The sequence below is a fragment of the Lynx rufus genome, unplaced genomic scaffold, assembly GCF_022079265.1.
Source record: "Lynx rufus isolate CCGP_SWC_20201006 ecotype Redwood Valley unplaced genomic scaffold, mLynRuf1.p SCAF_15, whole genome shotgun sequence".
Taxonomy (NCBI): domain Eukaryota; kingdom Metazoa; phylum Chordata; class Mammalia; order Carnivora; family Felidae; genus Lynx; species Lynx rufus.
Window position 1 is genome coordinate 6,866,066 of NW_025814829.1, and position 20,562 is coordinate 6,886,627.

Genomic DNA, 20,562 nt, shown 5'->3' on the forward strand with positions numbered 1-20,562 from the left:
AAATACTTGCTTTTGCAAATGTTTAATAAATATACAGAATCAATATACACTCAATTCAAGGACCATAAGGTTCTACTCCATCTAAAATCAAGTGTTATTTAATTTAGCCTTCACTTACCTATTACTCGTATATTAGATGTGTTCAATTCTGTAAGAAATATATTAAAATCACTGCTTATAATTGTAGTTTAGCCAAAATTTCTTTTATTTTTATGTGTTTCATATATTTAACTGTTATGTGACGCATTTAGATTTATCACTGTTTTGTTTTCGTAAGTTGTGCCTTTCACTAATATAATGTGCTCCATTCTGGTTCGTGTTTTTGTCTTTAAATTCTATTTAAAACAGCTTGCTTATTTTTGGCAGAGAGGGAGGGAGGGACAGAGAGACAGAGAGGGAATCCCAGTCAGGCTCTGCACTCTCAGTCTGACGTGGAGCTCGAACTCATGAACCATGAGATCATGACCTAAGGCGAAATCAAGAGTTGATACTTAGCCTACTGAGCCACCCAGGTGCTCCCAAATTCTACTTACTTGATATTTTTCTTGCTGCTATTGTTTTTCTTGACATTTGCCTGGTATTTTCTTGCCCTTTGCTCTATTGTCAACCATTCTTTATCTTTTTTTATAGTGTGTTTCTTGTAAATAGAATATAGTTTTATTTTTGTTGCATGGCTTCATCTGTCAGTCTTTTTTAAGTAAGGGGATTTTATCCTTTTTCGTTGATTATAAAAACTTGTGTGCTTGCTTTGTGTTCCTGCTTCTTCCCTTCTCTGGGTGCTGAACACCCTTAGATGTCGTTCCATGCTGTGGGCTCAGACGGGCAGGTCTGGTTACTGAGATGCTGACCTATAAATGGTTGCTGTTCTTCCCATAGAGAGGGGGCCCTGTGCTGTTCCTTCTTCCGGCGCTCCTTGTACTCTTCCCGCTTTGGGGGTAGGGAGGACTCAGTCCACCCTGCTAGTTTTTTCCTAGCTTCCATTAGGCCAGCTCTCCAGAGAGAAATGCTAGTATCCTTCCTCTCTACTTGATTTGATGTTTATTTATTTTTGAGACAGATGGAGTGTGTGTGGGGGAGGGGCAGAGAGGGAGGGAGACACAGAATCTGAAGCAGACTCCAAGTTCCAAGCTAGCAGCAAAGAGCCCGACTGCCGGGCTCGAACTCACAGACTGGTGAGATCATGACCTGAGCCGAAGTCAGCCACTTGACTGGCTGAGCCACACAAGTGTCCCCCTCTCTATCTGATTTGAGTCAGAGGCCAGGGTCTTCTCTTACACCTAGGTGACCATGGACCTCAGCAGCAGTTTGGCTCAAGACGATACAGACCAGAGTCAGGGGTGGAGGGATCATTAGGTAAATTGAGGTTGCCATTTTCCTAACATCTCCTCTAAGACTCTGCCACCTGTTTTTATAGTTTTGACATATATGGGGTGTAATTAACTGTATGATACAATAGGGTTGTACTTTGAGAAAACTCAGCCCTATCCTCTCCCCTATATGCTTTGGAGATTATATTTACACAGAGCATATAGCTGTTAATAGCCTGATATGAATAATAAACATTAATCAATGAGAAAGAACAAGTTGTTTTTATGTTCAAATTGCTTGACATCAGTCTTTAGAAAACACTCTCCAAGTACTGTATGCCTTCATAGTCTTGAAATGAGTCAAGTGCTAAAATGTCCTGCTTTCTCTCATTTTCTGTTTTGCAGGAGTCCCTAGAACTTCTACCCTGAGCCTATCCATTCAGGGACATGACAATGGTTCTTAACCACAATTGTGCATGGTGAGCACTTGTGGAATTTTTAAAGATGCAAATATCAAGGTTGTACTGATTCAAACTCAGTGTCCGTAAGGCTCAACTTTTTTTTTTTTTTAAGGCTCTTAAATCTCTGGTGTATTCCCAGGTGTTACTTTTTCATCACTGCTATGTTCTTTTTATCTTTCTTAACCCCCAGTCTCTAAGCACACCACATCACTGATTTTCATTATCAGCACATTCCAAAGGCTTAAACTTTTATTTTTGAAAGACAGGTCTCCCTGATCTCTGAACATTCATTGACATTCCCCCCCGCCTCACCACCACTATGGTACTTTGCGTTATGAACTTATTCTCTAAGGTGTGGAGACCCACTGACACTACCTTGAGATTTATTGCTGGAAATGGGAGCTAGCATGGAGCTGTGAGTTTTGGGCGAATAAATGTCCTTTTAAATCATTGTCAGGAGCACTGGGGCGCCTGGGTGGCTCAGTCGGTTAAGCCGCCGACTTCGGCTCAGGTCATGATCTCGCGGTCCGTGAGTTCAAGCCCCACGTCGGGCTCTGTGCTGACAGCTCAGAGCCTGGAGCCTGTTTCCGATTCTGTGTCTCCCTCTCTCTGACCCTCCCCCGTTCATGCTCTGTCTCTCTCTGTCTCAAAAATAAATAAACGTTAAATCATTGTCAGGTAGTTTCTCTCCGTGCCTCTGGATCCATTCTCCTCTCTTGTCTTGTAGCTCTCTGTCCCAGGAGGCTGACATAAGTGGATGGCAGCAATAAGTTCCCTTGCTTGGTTGGTTTGGGCCAGCTGGGAGCCCTGGTAAGAGAGTAAGTTTGGTATATTCAATCCCCTGGCTTCTCTCCGTGAGGACTTTGAGTTGGCTGTACCCTCGGTCAAAAGTCTCTGCTCCTTTCGACATAGCTTCCCTTACTTGGTATATGCCTTCTGTGTTCCAGTATTTTCCTTCTTTTCGTTCCTTCTGGCCTAGGAATAGTAATGGCTACGTGGCCACTTTGTTATTCCCTTGTACTTGACCCATATCTTTGCAAACAGCTCCATTGTAATTAAGTCTTCCTGTTGGGATCCTGACTGATCCTCCCTGTTCCCCTTGCTAGTAATAAGCCTGATCTCTTAGAGTGTGGTAGATTAAGGCAAAATTGTGCAAAGAACAGGACAGTAGTCTTTGTAGTAGATGGTGTGTTGTCCAAATCTCCTCTTTTAAGATTTATATACTCATTCCTCCAGTGTTAGAGGCTGAGTTCCATTCTGGTGATTGGTCCTCCGCTGAAGAGAGCCACCTTGATCAAGATGAGTCATGGCGGTGATTCTAGGCATGAAACCAGGTGGCGAACTGGGCCAGTTGGGTCTTTTCAGGTCTCTCAAGTCAAGACACAATAATTCTATTCCTAGATTAGTGTGGAGAAAAGAAAGAAGAATAACAATGAGAGAGATAAAGGAAATTAGAAAGAGATAGTGGTTGAATGGACCATTCGGAGATATTTTTCAAGGATAAACTATCCCAAGATAGATTCAATATGTTAAGTAAAGTTGATGACATGCTGTCCCATCACCTACTAATGCCTACCTGATCCTATCCAGATTCTAGACTTGCCCTCTGTGAGTTGGACACAGGAGCAGCAAGGGTAAATTCTCACCTTTTAAAATTGGAGATTTGGTCTCTTCCTGGAAAATGAGCTCTGGAAAACAAAACTGTCTTCCATAGTCATCGAAAGCTCTTTGAATAAATCATATATTTTACCCTTTTAAAGTACCGAGTAGAAAAAATGTACAGTTCTTAGTTTTAAAAGGACCCAGGGGCAGCTGGGCAGGTGGCTCAGTCGGCTAAGTGTCCAGCTCTTGATTTTGGCCCAGGTCATGATCTCACAGTCATCAGATCGAGCTCTGTGTCAGGCTCCAAGCTGACACTGAGGAGCCTGCTTGGGATTCTCTCTCTCTCCCTCTCTTTCTGCCTCTTCCCTGCTTCCATGTGCACATGTGTGCACGTGCTCGCTCTCGCATGAGCGCCTGCTCTCTCTCTGAAATAAACATTAAAAAAAAAAAAAAAAAAAAAAGGACCCAGAATGGAGCAATGAAAAGGGACCTCCAGTCTGACCTTTCATTTGGCTGGATATTCGAGTGGGTGAGCAGATCAGTTTGTCACTGACAGCAGATGGGTAGCATCGGGCTCCTCCAGCTTTGTTGGCTGCTCTTCGAGGGCAGACAGAGAACCTGCTCACTGCCTGCTTGACAAAGCTAGGAGATCCTCTCCCAAAGCGAAAACCCTCCTACAGAGCCTTCCGATGGGCACAGGAGGATACATTTTGGCCTCAAGATAACTCAGGCTGCAGTGTGGGCTTGATTAAAGAAAACATCCAGTTTATTTCCAGTCAGAGTCAATAAAAGGCAGCATGCTGGGGCTCTGAGTAATAACTGGCAAAACACAAAGTGCTGTTGAACGTTGAGGCAAGTGGTCAGGACTGCTTCCTGCAGGTGCTGGGACTGAACAATTTCCTCTCTTCAATTGCCTCTTTTTACTGTGTCTGATTGCTGTATCTTCTGTATTCCGAATGCCACAAAACTTTTGCAACTTGCCTGACAGTGATTTAGGAGGACTGGAGATTATTTCCTCAATTAATTTTTCTATAGAAGGACTCTGGTACACTGCAGTATAGCTCATGGGTTGACAGGGCTTTATCTTGAACTTTCAGTGGCCTCACTTTTTGATGTTAATTTGGTTTATTTGTTTTTCTAGTCCCTTATTTTTACTATATTGCTTCCTGTTTCAAAATTTTAAAACGCGTTCAAATATTTTTATTACCGACAAATAACATTTCTGCTCACATTAAATAGTTATCTATTGACTGTTTGTCTTCCGTACTCGACTATAAGCTCAATGATTGATTTGGTTTTACCTCCTAACTTAGTAGCGGCACATCATGGGTTATAAAAAAATATTTTTTGAATGGAGGAGTTCGTGTAATTCATTCTAACTGATAAAATATACGTACAAATTTTCGCATACATTTTCTTATTTTAATTTTCATAGCTTACTGTTTTATTTGGATAGATAGTATTGCCGAATGAAGTTTACAAATGAGGACATCGAAACTTAGGTGGTATCCTTACTGTCACAAAGCTAGGAAGTAGGAGGCAGTGGTTCTCAAAGTGTGGTTCCTGGACCAGCAGCATTAGTTTCCCCTGGAACTTGTTAGATAGGTGAATTTGCAGGCTCTACTCCCGATACATGGAGTCAGAGACACTTGAGGGGGGTCCAGAAATTTGTGATTTAATAATCACTCCAAGGATTGGAAAGAATGCTAAAGGTTGAGAAACATTTATGTAAAAGGAGCACTTGCACAATATCTGATCTTTGTACAAATGTTTACTTTGAGAGAGAGCGAGAGCATGAGTGGGGGAGGGGCAGAGAAAGAGAGGGAGACACAGAATCCCAAGCAGGCTCCATGCTGTCAGCACAGAGCCCAACGCAGGGCGCCAACTCGCAAACTGTGAGATCATGACCTGAGTCGAAATCGAGAGTTGGACACTCAACCGACCAACCATCCAGGCACCCCACTTGCACAATATCTTCTATTGATTGATTGATATTATTTTTATTTATTTTTTGTTTTTTAATTTACACCCAAGTTATTAGCATATAGTGCAATAATGATTTCAGGAGTTGGTTCCAGTGATTCATCCTCTGTGTATAACACCCAGTGCTCATTCCAACAAGGGTCTTCCTTAGTGCCCCTTACCCATTTAGCCCATCCCCCATCCACAACCCCTCCAGCAACCCTCAGTTTGTTCTCTATATTTAAGTCTTTTATGTCCCCCCCCGTTTTTATATTATTTTTGCTTCCCTTTCCTTATGTTCATCTGTTTTGTATCTTAAACTTCACATATGACTGAAGTCATATGATATTTGTCTTTCTCTGACTGATTCTGCTTAGCATAATACACTCTAGTTCTATCCACGTCGCTGCAAATGGCAAGATTTCATTCTTTTTGATTGCTGAACAATACTCCATTGTATATATATGCCACATCTTCTTTACCCATTCATCTGTTGATGGACATTTGGGCTCTTTCTATACTTTGGCTATTGTTGATGGCGCTGCTATAAACACTGGGGTGCATGTGCCCCTTCAAAATAGCACACGGGAGTGTCCCTTGATAAGTACCTAGCAGTGCAATTGCTGGGTCATAGGGTAGTTCTATTTTTTAACTTTTTGAGGAACCTCCATACTGTTTTCCAGAGTGGCTACACCAGTTTGCATTCCCACCAGCAGTTTGCACAATATCTTCTTAATCCAGATCCTGTATGATTTCTGCATTATCACTTTGGCTCTGTAATACTACTTAAAGGTAAACAAGTTTGCTGAGTATTTAATGCCAACCTGGAATCTCTTAGAGGAAGAATTCTGCTATTGATTTATACTCCATAACGAATAGTTATTTAGTGAGGACATAGTGGGTCTGCAAATGTGTTTCTTTTTTTCCCCTCCTTCCCTCCTTTTTTTCTTCTTTATATTGCCTTTGTCTGGTATTGGTATCAGGGTAACACTAGCTTCATAAAACAAGTTGGGGGAAGCGTTCCCTTTTATATTTTGGAAAGAATTGTATAGGATTGGTGTTACTTCTTTAAACATTTGGTAGAATTCTCCAGTGAGACCACTTGGGCCTGGAGATTTCATTTTGGGGAGTTTTTAAATTATCAATTCAGTTTCCTTATTAACTTGAGAGCTACTCATATTATCTTTTTCAGGTGGAATGAGTTATGGTGGTTTGTGTTTTTTTTTTTTTTTTTTTTTTTGAGGAATTGGTCAATGTTGTCAAATTTATCTGTTCGTCGTTGACATGCAAGTTAGGGAAATTCCTTGTTACCCGTGGGTTGAGGTGGGTGTTCCAGCTCCCCATGTAATTCCTACTGATGCCGTGGAGAGGGGACCTTGCTACTAGCTGTGGGGCTATCCATCCTGGCTCCATGGTTGGCTTTTTCTGACACCGTCCCAAGAGAAGTGTGGTTGTACTTCATGGAAGCAACAGGAAAATACATCCACTCCGTCTTCCTGGAAATGAAAGTCTGTTTCTTGATAGTTGTTTCTCCAAAAGAACGGAACAATTTTTTCCCCAGCTGTCATGTATTTTTTTAAAGAAAATATACCTGAATGAAAATGTCTTCTGGGTCATTTCCCCAGTGCTTCGACTGTGATGTTTATGCAACATAGCAGCCCTTTATTTATTTACTTATTTATTGAAACGTTCTAGTTCATTTATTTTGCATTTGTTCAATAAATACTTAGATATAATTTATTGTCAAGTTGGCTAATGTACAGTGTATACAGTGTGCTCTTGGTTTTGGGGGTAGAGTCCCGTGATTCATAGCTTACATACGACACCCAGTGCTCATCCCAATAAGTGCCCTCCTCAATGCCCGTCACCCATTTTCCCCTTTCTTGCCCCCACCCCCAACCATCAACTCTCAGTTTGTTCTCTGTGTTTAAGAGTGTTTTATGGTTTGCCTCCCTCCCTCTCTGTTTGCAACTATTTTTTTCCCCTTCCCTTTCCCCATGGTCTTCTGTTAAGTTTCTCAAGTTCCACATATGAGAACATAGCAGTACTTTAAAAAGCTGTCTTATTGATTTTTTTTTTTTCTCACTCTGCCTTGTTTCTCAGACTTCCTTTCTGTGCATATAAGGCAGCTATGCCATTTTATCATTTAGCCACGAGTGCCTATTGTCACTAAGCCTCCCATCTCAAATAATTATGGCTGGGAAGCAGCCAGGAAAATATTTAGATTTATTCGTGGAAGGTAGATAAACCTTTCAATCAATGTGTGCTCAAAAACAGAGCACCTGGGACTTCAGCTGGGCTTTGACCGATTGATTGGGAAAATTTGATTAAGGGTAGTGGAAACAGATACATTTCTAGGTTTTAAAAGAATTGCTTTACCGGCTAGTTGACCCTTATGTGACAGCCCAGCCTGGAGTGAAGGTAACATTCTGGAGTGCCCTGTGAAGTAGTCATTGAACTAAATAGAAGGTCAAGAGAGTTTAGAGGCTCATCTAATTTAGCTCTCTGGCTCCCACAAGGACCACTTCAATGTGGAATCCTGAAGCATTGGAATGCTAATGTGTTCAGCTGATAGGAACCAGAAGCATCGCCAGAGGGAAGACTGGTAGCTAAAAGCAACAAGGGTTCTGTTCGCTCTTCCGCTCCGGATGTTCTGTAAATGGCTCTTTGCCATCTCCAATCACGTGCAGCGTGAGCAAGAGTTATTTGGGGCCCAGAAGTCGTTGTGAACAAGTCTGAAAAAGTCGGTTTATGTAGCTTTCTCTGCTGATCTCTAAATTTCCCAAGTGTAGAAGTGAGTTCTATCTACCTATAATAGTAATGCAAGACCTTAGGACATGCATTTTTTTGTATCTTAACATTACCTATGGCTTCCCCTTCTATGCTACCATGATTATCACATCACCTTGGTTTCATTGTCATTATTTTTATCCTATTGCATTATACAAATTTCAATAAGCCTTTTACATATTTCTTGAATATAGTGGGATCTAAATAAATACAAATCTTTCTCTGCTACATAGCACATTTCTGAACCTCCTCTTCCTACCTTATCTTATATTTCTTTCTCAGGAAACCAATTTAGACTAATAGAGAATGAAAATCAAAATACCCCTTCACCTTTCCTGACTCCTCAATCTCCCTTCCCAGGACAGACCATTGAGATTATCTTACGTATGTGGGGCAATTAATTTTAAAACAAGCTTGGACATTGCTTGATTAAAGAGGTTTTTTTCTAAAAGCTTATGAAGCATGAATATGAAATATGGAACTCATTATCCTCTGAGATCATGTAGGCCAAAAATATGGGCACATTCATGTCAGTTTTAGTTAAATCCATAGATAAAAGGTCCATCTAATAAATTTAAAAAGAACATAGGAATGTTCGGGGCTCATCACATTCAAAGCTCATAAATGGAGGTCAGCTCCCATGGTTTCCCATAACCATCCTTGAACCTAATGGCTGATGATGTGCTGGTAAATGTTTAATCACTGGTGCAAAAAAAAAAGTGTGTATTAGGGAGTGTGTGTGTGTGTACTTTGTTATAAATATTACAGGCATACAGACATATAACACACACTTTACAAATAATAGTAGCACATAGAATACTCTTTATTGTAAATTCCATATAGCTGATGGATTCTCAGAGAATGCTTTTGTTGATTTTTGCCGAAATTGTCTATAGCCAGTCTATGGTTGCAGATCAACCATGACCCGACAAATGGAGTGCTGTCTCGATCTGCTAATTCTTCTCCCAGCAAAATTTATTGTCTTCATACATGTTATATGACCTATGATTAAGCTGTTTCCCATTCTTGTCCAAATCACATTCATTAAACAAATTTCTTTCATTTTCTTTTAGCTTTAATACTAAACATGTCAGAACTTTACTCATTTGTTGTTAACATGAGTGACTTCTTTGCTGAATTACTTTTCAAATATTGGAAGAATATTTCCTCAGGATTTTGCGTAGTTTAGAACATATGGCTCTCGATAGGACACTTGTTTAAAATTAAAAAAAAATGTTTATTCATTTTTGAGAGAGAGCTTGAGTGGGAAAGGGGCCGACAGAGAGAAGGAGACAGAGGATCTGCAGTGGGCTCTGTGCTGACAGCAGTGAGTCTGATGTGGGGCTCGAACTCCTGAACCATGAGATCATGACCTGAGCTGAAGTTGGAGCTCAACTGACTGAGCCACCCAGGTGCCCCATGTGACTTGTTTTTAAAGTTTAATTTTCATGATTAACATTTTCTCCATCTTAAGACTAGAGAATAACACAAGGAATCAAACCCAGATTTTTACTTTTTGCTGATTTCCATGGTGCAAATACTCCCACCGTTGCTGATTTATAGTTACCAACATGCCATTGGAAGAGAAACTGGGGAGAGGTGGTGCTCTGTGACGATACTTTACGGTGTTCTCATCACACAGGTGTGGTAGATGTGTCTCACTGCACAGGGGGTTGTAAAATGTAGTAAAATAAATGGGGAGTTTTGAGTATTACCTTTGTTTTTCAGTATAATTGATTTAATTGTGAGTTTATATGGTTCAATGTTTAATAATGCCTGTGTTTAGCACTGGCTCACAAAATCCCTTTACTGCTTATGTCACCTGTCAGAGTTGAAGGATACTGATGGGATCTCCCACCACACCCTGTGCCACTTTGGGATAAGGATTATTTTGAGCTGAAGGCCATTGAGAACAAGCAGATCTGGGAACAGCTCTCCGTTCTTCCCCTGTCTACCTAAAAGCAGGGCATACATTTATCTTCTGAAGTTATTCCCCTTATCGTATATTAGGACGAGGAGAAGAAACTTTACCTTTTCAGAGATGGCATTGATGTGAGTCTGCATAAAACTTACTAAATAATTGTTACCTACCATGAGTTTCCCCCGTATATTTCCCATAGTTTATTGCTCCTAGAACCTCAAACCCCTTTTCCTTTGTGTAGTTATATGCAGTAATTTATTACCCTTTGTTAAAATGGTATATAAATCTTCCAGTCTAACTGCTTTCTTTATCTGTAGCTACATTTTTTTTTTCTGTAAAGCCACTGTGCATGTAAAATTAAAAATGTTAATGCAATCTGTATGTTTTTGATCTTGTTAATATGTCTTTTGCCAGTTTAATTTCTAAGCCCCAGTTATAGAATCAAAGAGGCTAGAGAAAAAAAATTTTCCTCCCCACATTTCACTGGGCTAATTCTGATCCATAATGAGATTGAAATTTTCTAAAGCCAAATTCTGAAGGATAAAAAAAGACTAGATTTTCCAGTGTTGGGGTTTATTCACTCTTATGAAGTTTATCATTTCTTATCCTTCCAATCCTACCCACCCCCAACTTACACTTCGTATTGTTTAATCTTTGTAAATATTTTTTTCTAAAATCATGACCGATACAAAGGCCAGTGATCTTTCTAGTGGTCACTTCAGTGGCAAAAGATAATGGTAGTGTCAGAGAAGAGAACTCTTCCTGAGAACAAAAGCCTTCTTATCCTTACGGTCCCTGATTAGAGTTAGAATGGCCTTTTGGATCTTGTATAATTTAAACCCTTAGAAGCACGGCAACCTGTTTCTCCATTTTTCCTGTAGGCAATGGGGTGTTCCTTCTGACACCCGGCAATGCCAAGGCCGTGGCTGCCTACTCCATGAGAGGCAGCTAATTGAGTTTTCTGAGGCTCTCCTCTCAGACATGCTTGTCCGAGTAGGTACAGACTGCTGAGCTGGGCCACTGTCTTCTACCATAGCAACAGCCTAAAGTCACTTGCTGAGAGGAAGGCATCGCGGTTATCGGTGGCACTTGCCTCTTGCTGTCTTCTGAAAGGGCTGGACTCCACACTTACTTGTCAGACAGCGGCCTTCCTGTTGCTAGTGACGACAGCTGCAGAGGACATGCTAGAGGTCAGTGTGAAGTTTGCTTCACATGTGCATGATGTTTCCTTTCCATTAGCAAAATCTGTTGGTCTGACCCCACTGCGATAGGCAAAAAAAAAAAAAAAAAAAAAAAAAGGTCAACAAGAGTGTATTGGAAATAATTTTAAAAAATAGCAGTTATGAGTGATATGAAGAGGATTTGCAAAAATGTTTTCTGACAAAAGAAAAGCACAATAAACATTTTCCTTTATGCAGCATTGAATTTATGACAATTCAGTGAAGGTGTTTTACAGTTTTTAAAAGATCAATGACAAGAATAGAGCCTCAAGAGATTTCTCTGATTCTTTTAGATCTTAAAAAGAAACACAGTCTAGAAACAGGAAAAAATAGACCTAATTAAGAGAATGTATTCTCTTTTTCCTTCCATTCAAATGGAAGGAGGTCAGCTGTGCCTAGTAACGCAGTCTGCCAAGTTTTCCCTTGCCCGCTTTCCATGGATAGTGTCCCATTGTCTTAGAATTTACCACCTTTTGCCTAAAACTCTGAGGTCTTTTTTCAGAGCTGTCATCTCAGAGCTGAGCGGTAATATTGAAAAGGAGCAAACAATTGCTTTTTATTTTGCGTGCTGACTCAGGATTTTAAACTGGGAGAGAGGGCAGGTAAGGTCAAGGGAGAGCTTGAGAGTCAAGTCCTAGGTCAAACCACACAGGTAATTCAGAACCGGGAAGGATGAAGTTGGCAAAGAATTTGCAAAAACCAAAGAAACCACTCATAAGCAGAGTTGGGGGGGGTGTTATTAGTAAGAAAGCGTGTTCCACAGGATACAAAGCCTGCCTTTGACAAAAAGCCAGGCGGTTTTAGATGTTCCAATGATGTGTCTGTCTGTGTGGCCAATCCCAGGACTTCAGTGGGGAAAGGGTATCTCTGGCTCCCCAGGCTCTGGTGATCTTGACCAACAGAACTCAGTTACAGCAGACCCTTTTAGAAAATGATTCAGTATTAAGAAATTTCCTGCCGCATGGCTATCAGACTTGGGTTTGCGAAGTATTTTGTGGATTACATAACTAAAGACAAGAATGCCATCTGGTTTTTAATCAATAAATAGAAGTCATTATTTTTTTCCCTTCGAAACAAATCAGCGTGAAAGACTCTCAGGAACTAGGGAACACATGAGCTTCTTGGAAATCTCAAGATCCTGTCACTCAGCTAATTTATTTCTCAGCTGCACACCTCCTTCTCTTGTGGTCTGGTTAAAAATGACTGTTCCTCTTAATCATGTATCTTAAAATTTGTACCCGTAATAGCGTTGTTGGATAACTACAGGACGACAGAGAGTACTGATGCTGAAATATGGCTACAATTCTATAAATTAACCTCAGGATGCTCTTTACTATATTTGTTTCATTTACCTGATGGAAATTATACAATTAAGTGAGATATTCTAGTACTTTAGAAAATTGTTTACAGAGAGCTGTAATCGAAAATAAAGACTCTATACTGGCAATATATGTGGAGAAGGTTTACAAATAACAGTCTAAAACCCTTCTTTCTGAATTTGGAAACAAAACTGAAAAAGTCAAATTTGTGGCCAATATTTGGGTAAATGTTAGTGCACATTTTAACAGATATACATATGTAATTTTTACATCTGCATAGATATTTACATGTATAAAATTAGGTATATCCTATGGTCTCTAAATATGACATGCCACTTTTAAACTTTCTTTGTAAATTATTTTAAATTACAAAATTTTATGGAACTTAGGTCAAAATGAGTCATGTGTCATGATTATTATTAATGATGTGACTTTATAATGCAATCACTACTATTCCAATCTAAAACAAGTCTTTATTTCAAAACGTATCCTGTGCCATTCAGTACTTCAATGTGTTCTAAAGGGTTTTGGGGAGATCGATGCCTACGGAAGGGGGTTCGCAGGTCCCATCATGCTGGAAATGCTGAGATGCAGTTTTGAAGCTGGATGAGCCCTTTACGAACATCTGGGCAGCGTACTCAGTTGTACAGGTGAATAAGAAAGCTTACAATCCGATGCATTTCCATGTGACACTCTCCACATGTTGTTCTCTGGGATGCTGTCACCCTCCGTGAAAGTTGGTTATGACTCATAGCGCAGATCACATTCAAAAATCGTTTCCCCGTGTGGGAATTTCCTCTTATAAATAGAACGACTTGAAATTCATTACTTCTGTAAGAAACTCTGAGCAAGGAGCATCAACAAAACTGATGGAAAACAGGGACGAGCTTCTTTGTTAATGGACACTGTCCTGTGAACAATGGATTGAGAGTCCACTTGTATTTGTCAAGTGGCAAAGGAATGTATCATTTTGGAGGAATTTTTAAAAATACATTTTAAAAAATATCTGGTAAGTGTAAAGATTAAGTAAGGCAGGTTTAGTTTGAATTTTTGCTTTGTAGTTTGTGTATTTGACATGGCCTTTTGGGATAAGTATTTTTCTCATCCACCCTACTGTAGTTTATGGACTAGAGCCCAAATAGCCCCCATGTTTCTAGCTTGTGGATACCCATGGGATCATATTAAAATTAATATATGCCCCCTTCCCCGGCCCAGCAAATGCAGAGGTGTTGGGAGTCTCTGAAGCATCTATGTGCTCATGTGTAGTTTTCTCTTATCATACCCTCTGCCGTTATAACCCCCACCCCCCACACTGACTACTAGAGGGAAATATGGGGGTAGCCACTGTTGCAGGCATTCTAGGAGAGAGTGCTGCCGTGGTGGGAGCCCTGCAATGCCAAATATTGCTTTTTCTGGGTCCTCCTTGGTGCCTAGAGCAATGCTGTGTTCACCTGTAAAAATGTCCCCATTCTCTAACTGGATGAATCTGGTCTCTGGGGTCCCAAAAGTAACCTTGATTGATCCTGAGATATAAGTTCCTCGGAGAAATGATTTTGGCTTCTACTTGTAACTTCCTGGGGTCAAAGGTAAACCTAGCCCTCTAAGCCTGGGTGGTGACACATAATTACACACACACCTTGTCTTCTCTAATAGCCATCTCTTCTGTCTTTCTTCAAGATCCTATGAGTAAAACTTCTTGCCTTCGGACCTCCTTTCCTTCATTTCCACCACCTTAGGCAAGAGGTCCTAGAGTTCCACTGGCTCACAGGTTCACCTGACTCAGCCAGACGGTGCATCTCCATTTGGGGTTAGCAGGGTAACTCTTTTGTGATAGTTACTGATAACCTACCATTGACCTGTGTACATTTGCTCCTCACAAAATATCTATGAGAGGGGCAGTGTCACCTCTGAGGGGCTGAGTTGCTTGGTGTCACATAGCCAGCAAGAGGTACAGATAAGCTTATCCTGAGTCTATCCTCTGTCTCCTTATCCAGTGTTCTGCCATGACACATTGTTTCCCTCAGGCATTGTACACCAAACATTGAACATAATATCTGTAAGGGATATTTGGGAATATCTACTCCAGCTCCTTATTGTACACTCAAGAGAGCTGAGGCTGCCTAAGGGAATTTTCCCAAGACAAGCTGGGAGTGGAAGCCAGTGAAAAAGGGCTCTCTGTCTCCTCTAATAGAGTATGTATGTGGAATGAAGGAGATATCATGCCTCCTTAGATACCTTCTTTCTCTGGAGAAGTTCTATTTGGTTACTTCTCCATGAATAACAGCTTGAAATTTTTTGAAGGCTGGAAAACAGAGGAGCTGTTACTGAAAATGAACATTTTTGATATATTGAATCAGTGGAATCCATTTTGCTCTTTTCTTTGGGCCTGGGTGCTCATCCTGATCATTGACCAGTGCTTATAACAGTTGAGTGGGTATGGTGAACTTCACTTGGGGAAGGTAGAAACCACCTGGTCTATTTGTAAATGATATATCTGTGCAAGAACAACTTTCTTAGGTTAGTGTGAAATAGTAGAAACCCTCAGAGTGGAGACCTGGAATAGCGGGGCTCTTGCTCAGACCCTACTACTCAGTGGTTATGTGACTGTGGAAAGTCATGTCAATACTGAGTTGCCATTTTCTCATTTGTAAAATGGCTGCTCTAGTCTCGTGATCACCGTTCAGTAAGAGGATTGTGAGGTTCAGGAGAGACGGGGTGCGAGGAGTCTCTTGAGTACTGGCAGACACTCTAGCCGTGTGAGGTGCTGTCATTAAGGTGCTTATACTGACAGGGCACCCAGTTTTCTGCACACATCTGGACTTTCATGAGGTTACACAATGGCTATTCGGCTGTGATGCTCTGAAGCAAGGCTGAATCGTAGAAGTCGTCCTCTGTAGCTAAAATGTATTTTCTGAAACGTTTGACAGAAGTATTGGAGTCAGTGGTTCTGGTTGCCCGGGAAACTTAGCAAAGACACCAACACCGTGGTATGCAAAGTATATGTCTTTTATCTTCTGCTTCTGAAAGGGCTATTGAGGAAGGGGGCCAGGATATGAAGGTGATGTGTGTTTTGTTTTGTTTTTTCTCTTTTACTTGAAGTATTGTTGGCACACAATGTTGCAATAGTTTCAGGGGTGCAACAGAGTGATTTGACAAGTCTATATATTATGCTGTGCTCACCACAAGTGTAGCTACTACGTGTCACCATAAAGGGCAATTACAATACCACCGACGGTCTTCCCTATTCTGTACCTTAAGATGAGTATTTTATGATTATTTTTTTGAGTGTGTGCATGTACATGCATATGCATGCGTGCAAAGGGGAGAGGGGAGGCTGGGAGGGGGAGAATCGTAAGCAAGCTCTATGCCCAGTGCAGAGCCCGATGTGGGGCTCCATCTCACTACCTGAGATGACCTGAGCTGAAATCAAGAGTCGTACACTTAACCACCTGAGCCACCCACGAGCCCCTAAGATGCATATTTTAAAGCAGAAAAACTCCTTTTACTTTGGTCATATCAAGTGTAGATAATTTAGAAAATTAAGAAATTTGGAGAAGCGTTAGGATGCTCCCGCCTGGTTTCATATGCTGTTACAGGAATTGAGATTTGCTTCCTTTGGATCTGAGCCCATTGGATACTTCAGACTGAAGATCATGCGTTTCTCTTACAGGTATTTGTTTTACAGGGATATAGATATTCATTCTGATCACCAGCTGTTGGGGATGGGGTGGAAGAGGCATTGGTGACCGTGCATTCCTGAGTCATGTGACTGCAAAGGTAACTTCACCTAGGACAGAGGATAGTATACTTCTTTAGGAAGCTTCCCTTCATTTTCCAAGGTAAGTTGGAGGGAAAGGTAAGATGAGAAGGAATTTTCCTGTATCAGGTTTGACTTGAGAAGGAGAACCACAATGAGTGATATGAAATAAGGGGTTTGTGATAGGGGTTAGACTTCCCACAACTGTGGATTCTGGTAAAGAATTCTATAGAAGACTATCACTTCTGATGTATCTGATGTGGGCACGAAGTTGCTGTGAGTCTGTAGGACTGTTGTCAGAAAGAAAAGCTGCACGTGCAATGGGAGAGAACAAAAATCAATTGGATCCCATGAGGTTCAACTGGACGACTGAAGGACAAACTGCCTTGGACTAGAATAACGTGAAGGAAGTTCTGTGGCAAGGACTGGAGTTGCTGTCGACCTGGAGAGTCCCAGGTCACCAAGGTGAACTGGAAGATGAATAACAACGTCTACAAGCTGCAACTGTGCCTCACACCATTCATTGACCTCAGAGTATAAAGGCTGCTGCTTCACTTCTGCCTTACAAGCGTTACAGAAATTTCTCTGGCCAGTCCTAACCTGGCACCATAAAGGGAAGGAAATTTTGAGAAGTGCAGTCCAGCTTGTCTAGGATGACACAGTATGAAGCCACCAACCACATGTCATAAGATCCTTGTTTTAAGTACAGAGTGAGAGGCCTTAGAGTGGTCATGTGCTTCTACATTTCCCATAGAATTCTTCTGCGATCCTACTAGAAGAGAGTGCAACATTGACTTTTGATTCAGCTGGCATTTAATACTAAGATGTGTAGATTTATGAGCTTTTGTAGCTATTTTCTCACTTATTCCTCCCAGCAACCCTGAAAGATGGCTATTATATCCTCTACATCTTACAGTTGAGGGTACTGGGGTATGTGTTCACCAGGGAGCCTGAGGGACAGAAAGAAGTAGGGACATTACTACCACAAAGAAATGATTCCTTGGCTTTTAGGTCAGTAGCAGTAAATTGAGTGTCCCAAGTAAAGTCTGAAGAGAATTGGTGAACTTGGGCATGTTGATTAGAGCCATCCTTTCCAGGACAAGCAATGATGTCCATTGGCTTCTCAGTAGGCACCTGAGAGCTTTTCTGGTGAAGTGGGCCTCTGGCCATGTTCATTCTGTTGTCAGGTCCATCTGAGAAATGAAAATACAGTATGGGGGGGGCCTCAGCTCTCCTTTTGCTTTTTCACCACATTGAGAGCATTCCTAGCATTTAAAATATGAAGTCATACTTATTTAAATCATAACTTGAACCAAAAATGTTGACATTATTTCCATGCATTTATAAAATCTTCACCTTCTGAAATCTCTTCTTGGTGATGAGAAACATCTGATTTTAGAAGTATCAATTGATAGAAAATATTCTGGCAGTAAAAAGCACAATGACTTATTGGGTACTGAGGACTCAATTTCTCAGAGTAGCTGTATTTTGCTTTTGGAGATATTTATAATTTAAAACGCCAGCGCTTTGTTTAGTCACAGTTATAGTTTGGAAGCTTGCCTCTAGAAAAAAGAGCTTGGGGGAAGGGAAAGAAATCACTTTAATTTCTAAAATAATCTCTATATATTAGAGTGATGACTGAAGGAAATTAATGGTCATCCAGGATTCTTGGACACTTGGGTCTTTCTAGTCCCCTTTTCTGTTCATTATTCATTCATCTGGGCACAACCATTGTATTCTGAAAATTCATAGATGGGTGAGATATGTTCTCTGTTCCAAAGGGGTTTTCAGTCTCACAGAAAAGACAGGAATGTAAACAGAATAAGTATTCAGAGTACCATTAAAAAGTCTGCCAGGCAGTAATAGGGTCACAAAAGCGACAGAAAATATTTCATAGAGAAAGTCACTCTTCAGCAAGACTTGACTGTTGAACTGGTATTTCCCAAGCCAGAACTTCTCATTCTGGGTTTATAGGGATTATAGGTGTGCTAAGTTCTCTTGGAAGCCCTTGTGCTCTTGGAACCTCCTCTATAGACTCCAGCATGTTGTACAAATATTACCATTTTTGAATGGGTGCCAATGGCACAAAACATGTTGGGGATCACTGCAAGCTGACACATGGGAAGAGGGAAGAAGTAGAGGGAGGTGCTATGGCAAATAGATTGAGATGGGAATCGAAACCATTTTTAGAAACATCCAAAGGATTTTGAACAGGGTGTGCTGTTCTCAAATTTGTCTTTCACATTGTTTACTCTCCCGCAAGTATGTAGGTTGGATTGGAATGCCGTAACAATGGAAGCATAGAGATGCTTAGGGAACTTCTGTAACAGAGGAGGCGAGAAGTTGTTGGGCTCTGAATGAGTAGCCTTGGGGACAGAGAGGCAGAGGTGAAGATGAGATGTTAAAGAGGTAGAATAAAAAAAATTGGCTACATATTGTTTGAAGGAATATTAAGAATCCATTCACTTATCCATTTCGTCCTTTATTCATCACATTTCTGGACTACTTACAATGTACTAGGCATTGTACTGGGCTCTGGAGAAATAATGGTGAGTAAAACAGATGCAGTCCCTGCCCATTGATATGATGGTTTTGTAGGGGACTTATTGTGATCAAGTAATCACAAATATAAACTCGTAAGTGGTCTGAAACACAGGAGAAGGATGGTATGGATTGTGTGGGTATAACAGAGAGCCTAATCTAGACTACAGTTCAGAGAAGGCCGCCCTGAGGGAGGGAGCTTCGAACTGGGATCTGAAGGGTAAACAGAAACCAACCAGATTCTGGAGGGGAAGTCGTGGAGAAGAGAATCACACACAGGCTGAGCCAGAATTGCACTGAGGGCCTGTGGTTGTGGGAAACATGAGCATGGGAGGTATAGGGGAAGACCAGTGTAGCTGGAATGTAAGGTAAAGGTGGACAGTGGTATGAGATAAGATTGGAGAGAAGGTAGGAGCCAGTCACACAGGTTCTTAAAGGCTGTGCAGGGGATTCTGGTATTTATCTTCAGAGTCAGGGGAACCAAGAGAAGAATTTTAGGCAAAGTGGGATGTGTGTGATCTAATCACATTTGAGTTTTATAAATTTCATGAAGATCACATTGGCCGCAGTGTGGACAAGGGTTTGGAGATGAACGGGGGTGGAGATGTGGGAGGTCAGTCAAGCCTATTGCAATAGTCAGAGTGAGACCTAGAGGCCAAAATGAGAGTGGGGGCATCAAAGAGACAAGTGGGTGACTCTGAAAGGTAGCCCCCTGTTAGTCAGCAGGTCTTGGTGATACTTTGGGAATGGGGTGTGAGAATGAGAAAGGTTGTACACATAAGTGTTTGGTTTGTGGGAAGGATAGATGACTCATATTCTCTAAAACAGGAAACACAGGGAAAAGTAGATATATCCCCGAAGCATTCAGAAGTCAGGAGTCAGAGCTATGTGAAGCTATAGTTTGGGAATCATCAGTCTATAAGTTATGGCTACATATGATAAACAAGGAAGATTATGGAGGGTAAGAGCAGAAGAGGATTGAAGGCAGGAGCCTAGGAAATGCCAGTGCAGAAGGAAAGGGCCAAGGATGAGGAGCCATTTTGGAAATGCCACGGAAGGAAATACTCTTCAGTCAGAGCCACTGAGGACATGAAAGTCGAATTATTTGTCAACCTTCAGGAGAAAAAAGAATTACATAGTATTGAGTCTTCAGGAGACATTTATCTCTCTTTATGAAACCAAAGGCTGGGTCTGTGTAGTAGCAAAACAACTTGTTAAAAAGGGATCAAATAGATCTTATCAGTAGACAACATCAGAGATCCACTGGGCTCATGTTTGTCCCTGACACTTTCCCTCTTTTCCCCTAATATTCTGGACATAGAATACTGAGGCTAAACCTCCCATAGGAATAATAGGTTTGGCCGAAATCAGAAGAAAAAACAAGAACCCATCAATATACCTAATGAATCCAGTCAAACAACCAACTCATATGTTGTCTTCTCCCTGTCCCATCACCTGTAAAGAGAGGATTTTTGACTCTCAATGTAGAGAGTCTCAATGACTCTCAAGCGTAGACCAATCGACTGGGGCGAAGGTCTCGGAAGTGACTGGGAATGTCAGTCCTCCCGCGAGCCTCCCCAGTGGGGTGCTAGATGTTTAGGAAGGCATATCTTTTCACTGGGGTCACATGAGGTCCTGAAACCTTGGGATTGATGTTTAACTGAAATCTTGCAGATGCTCTG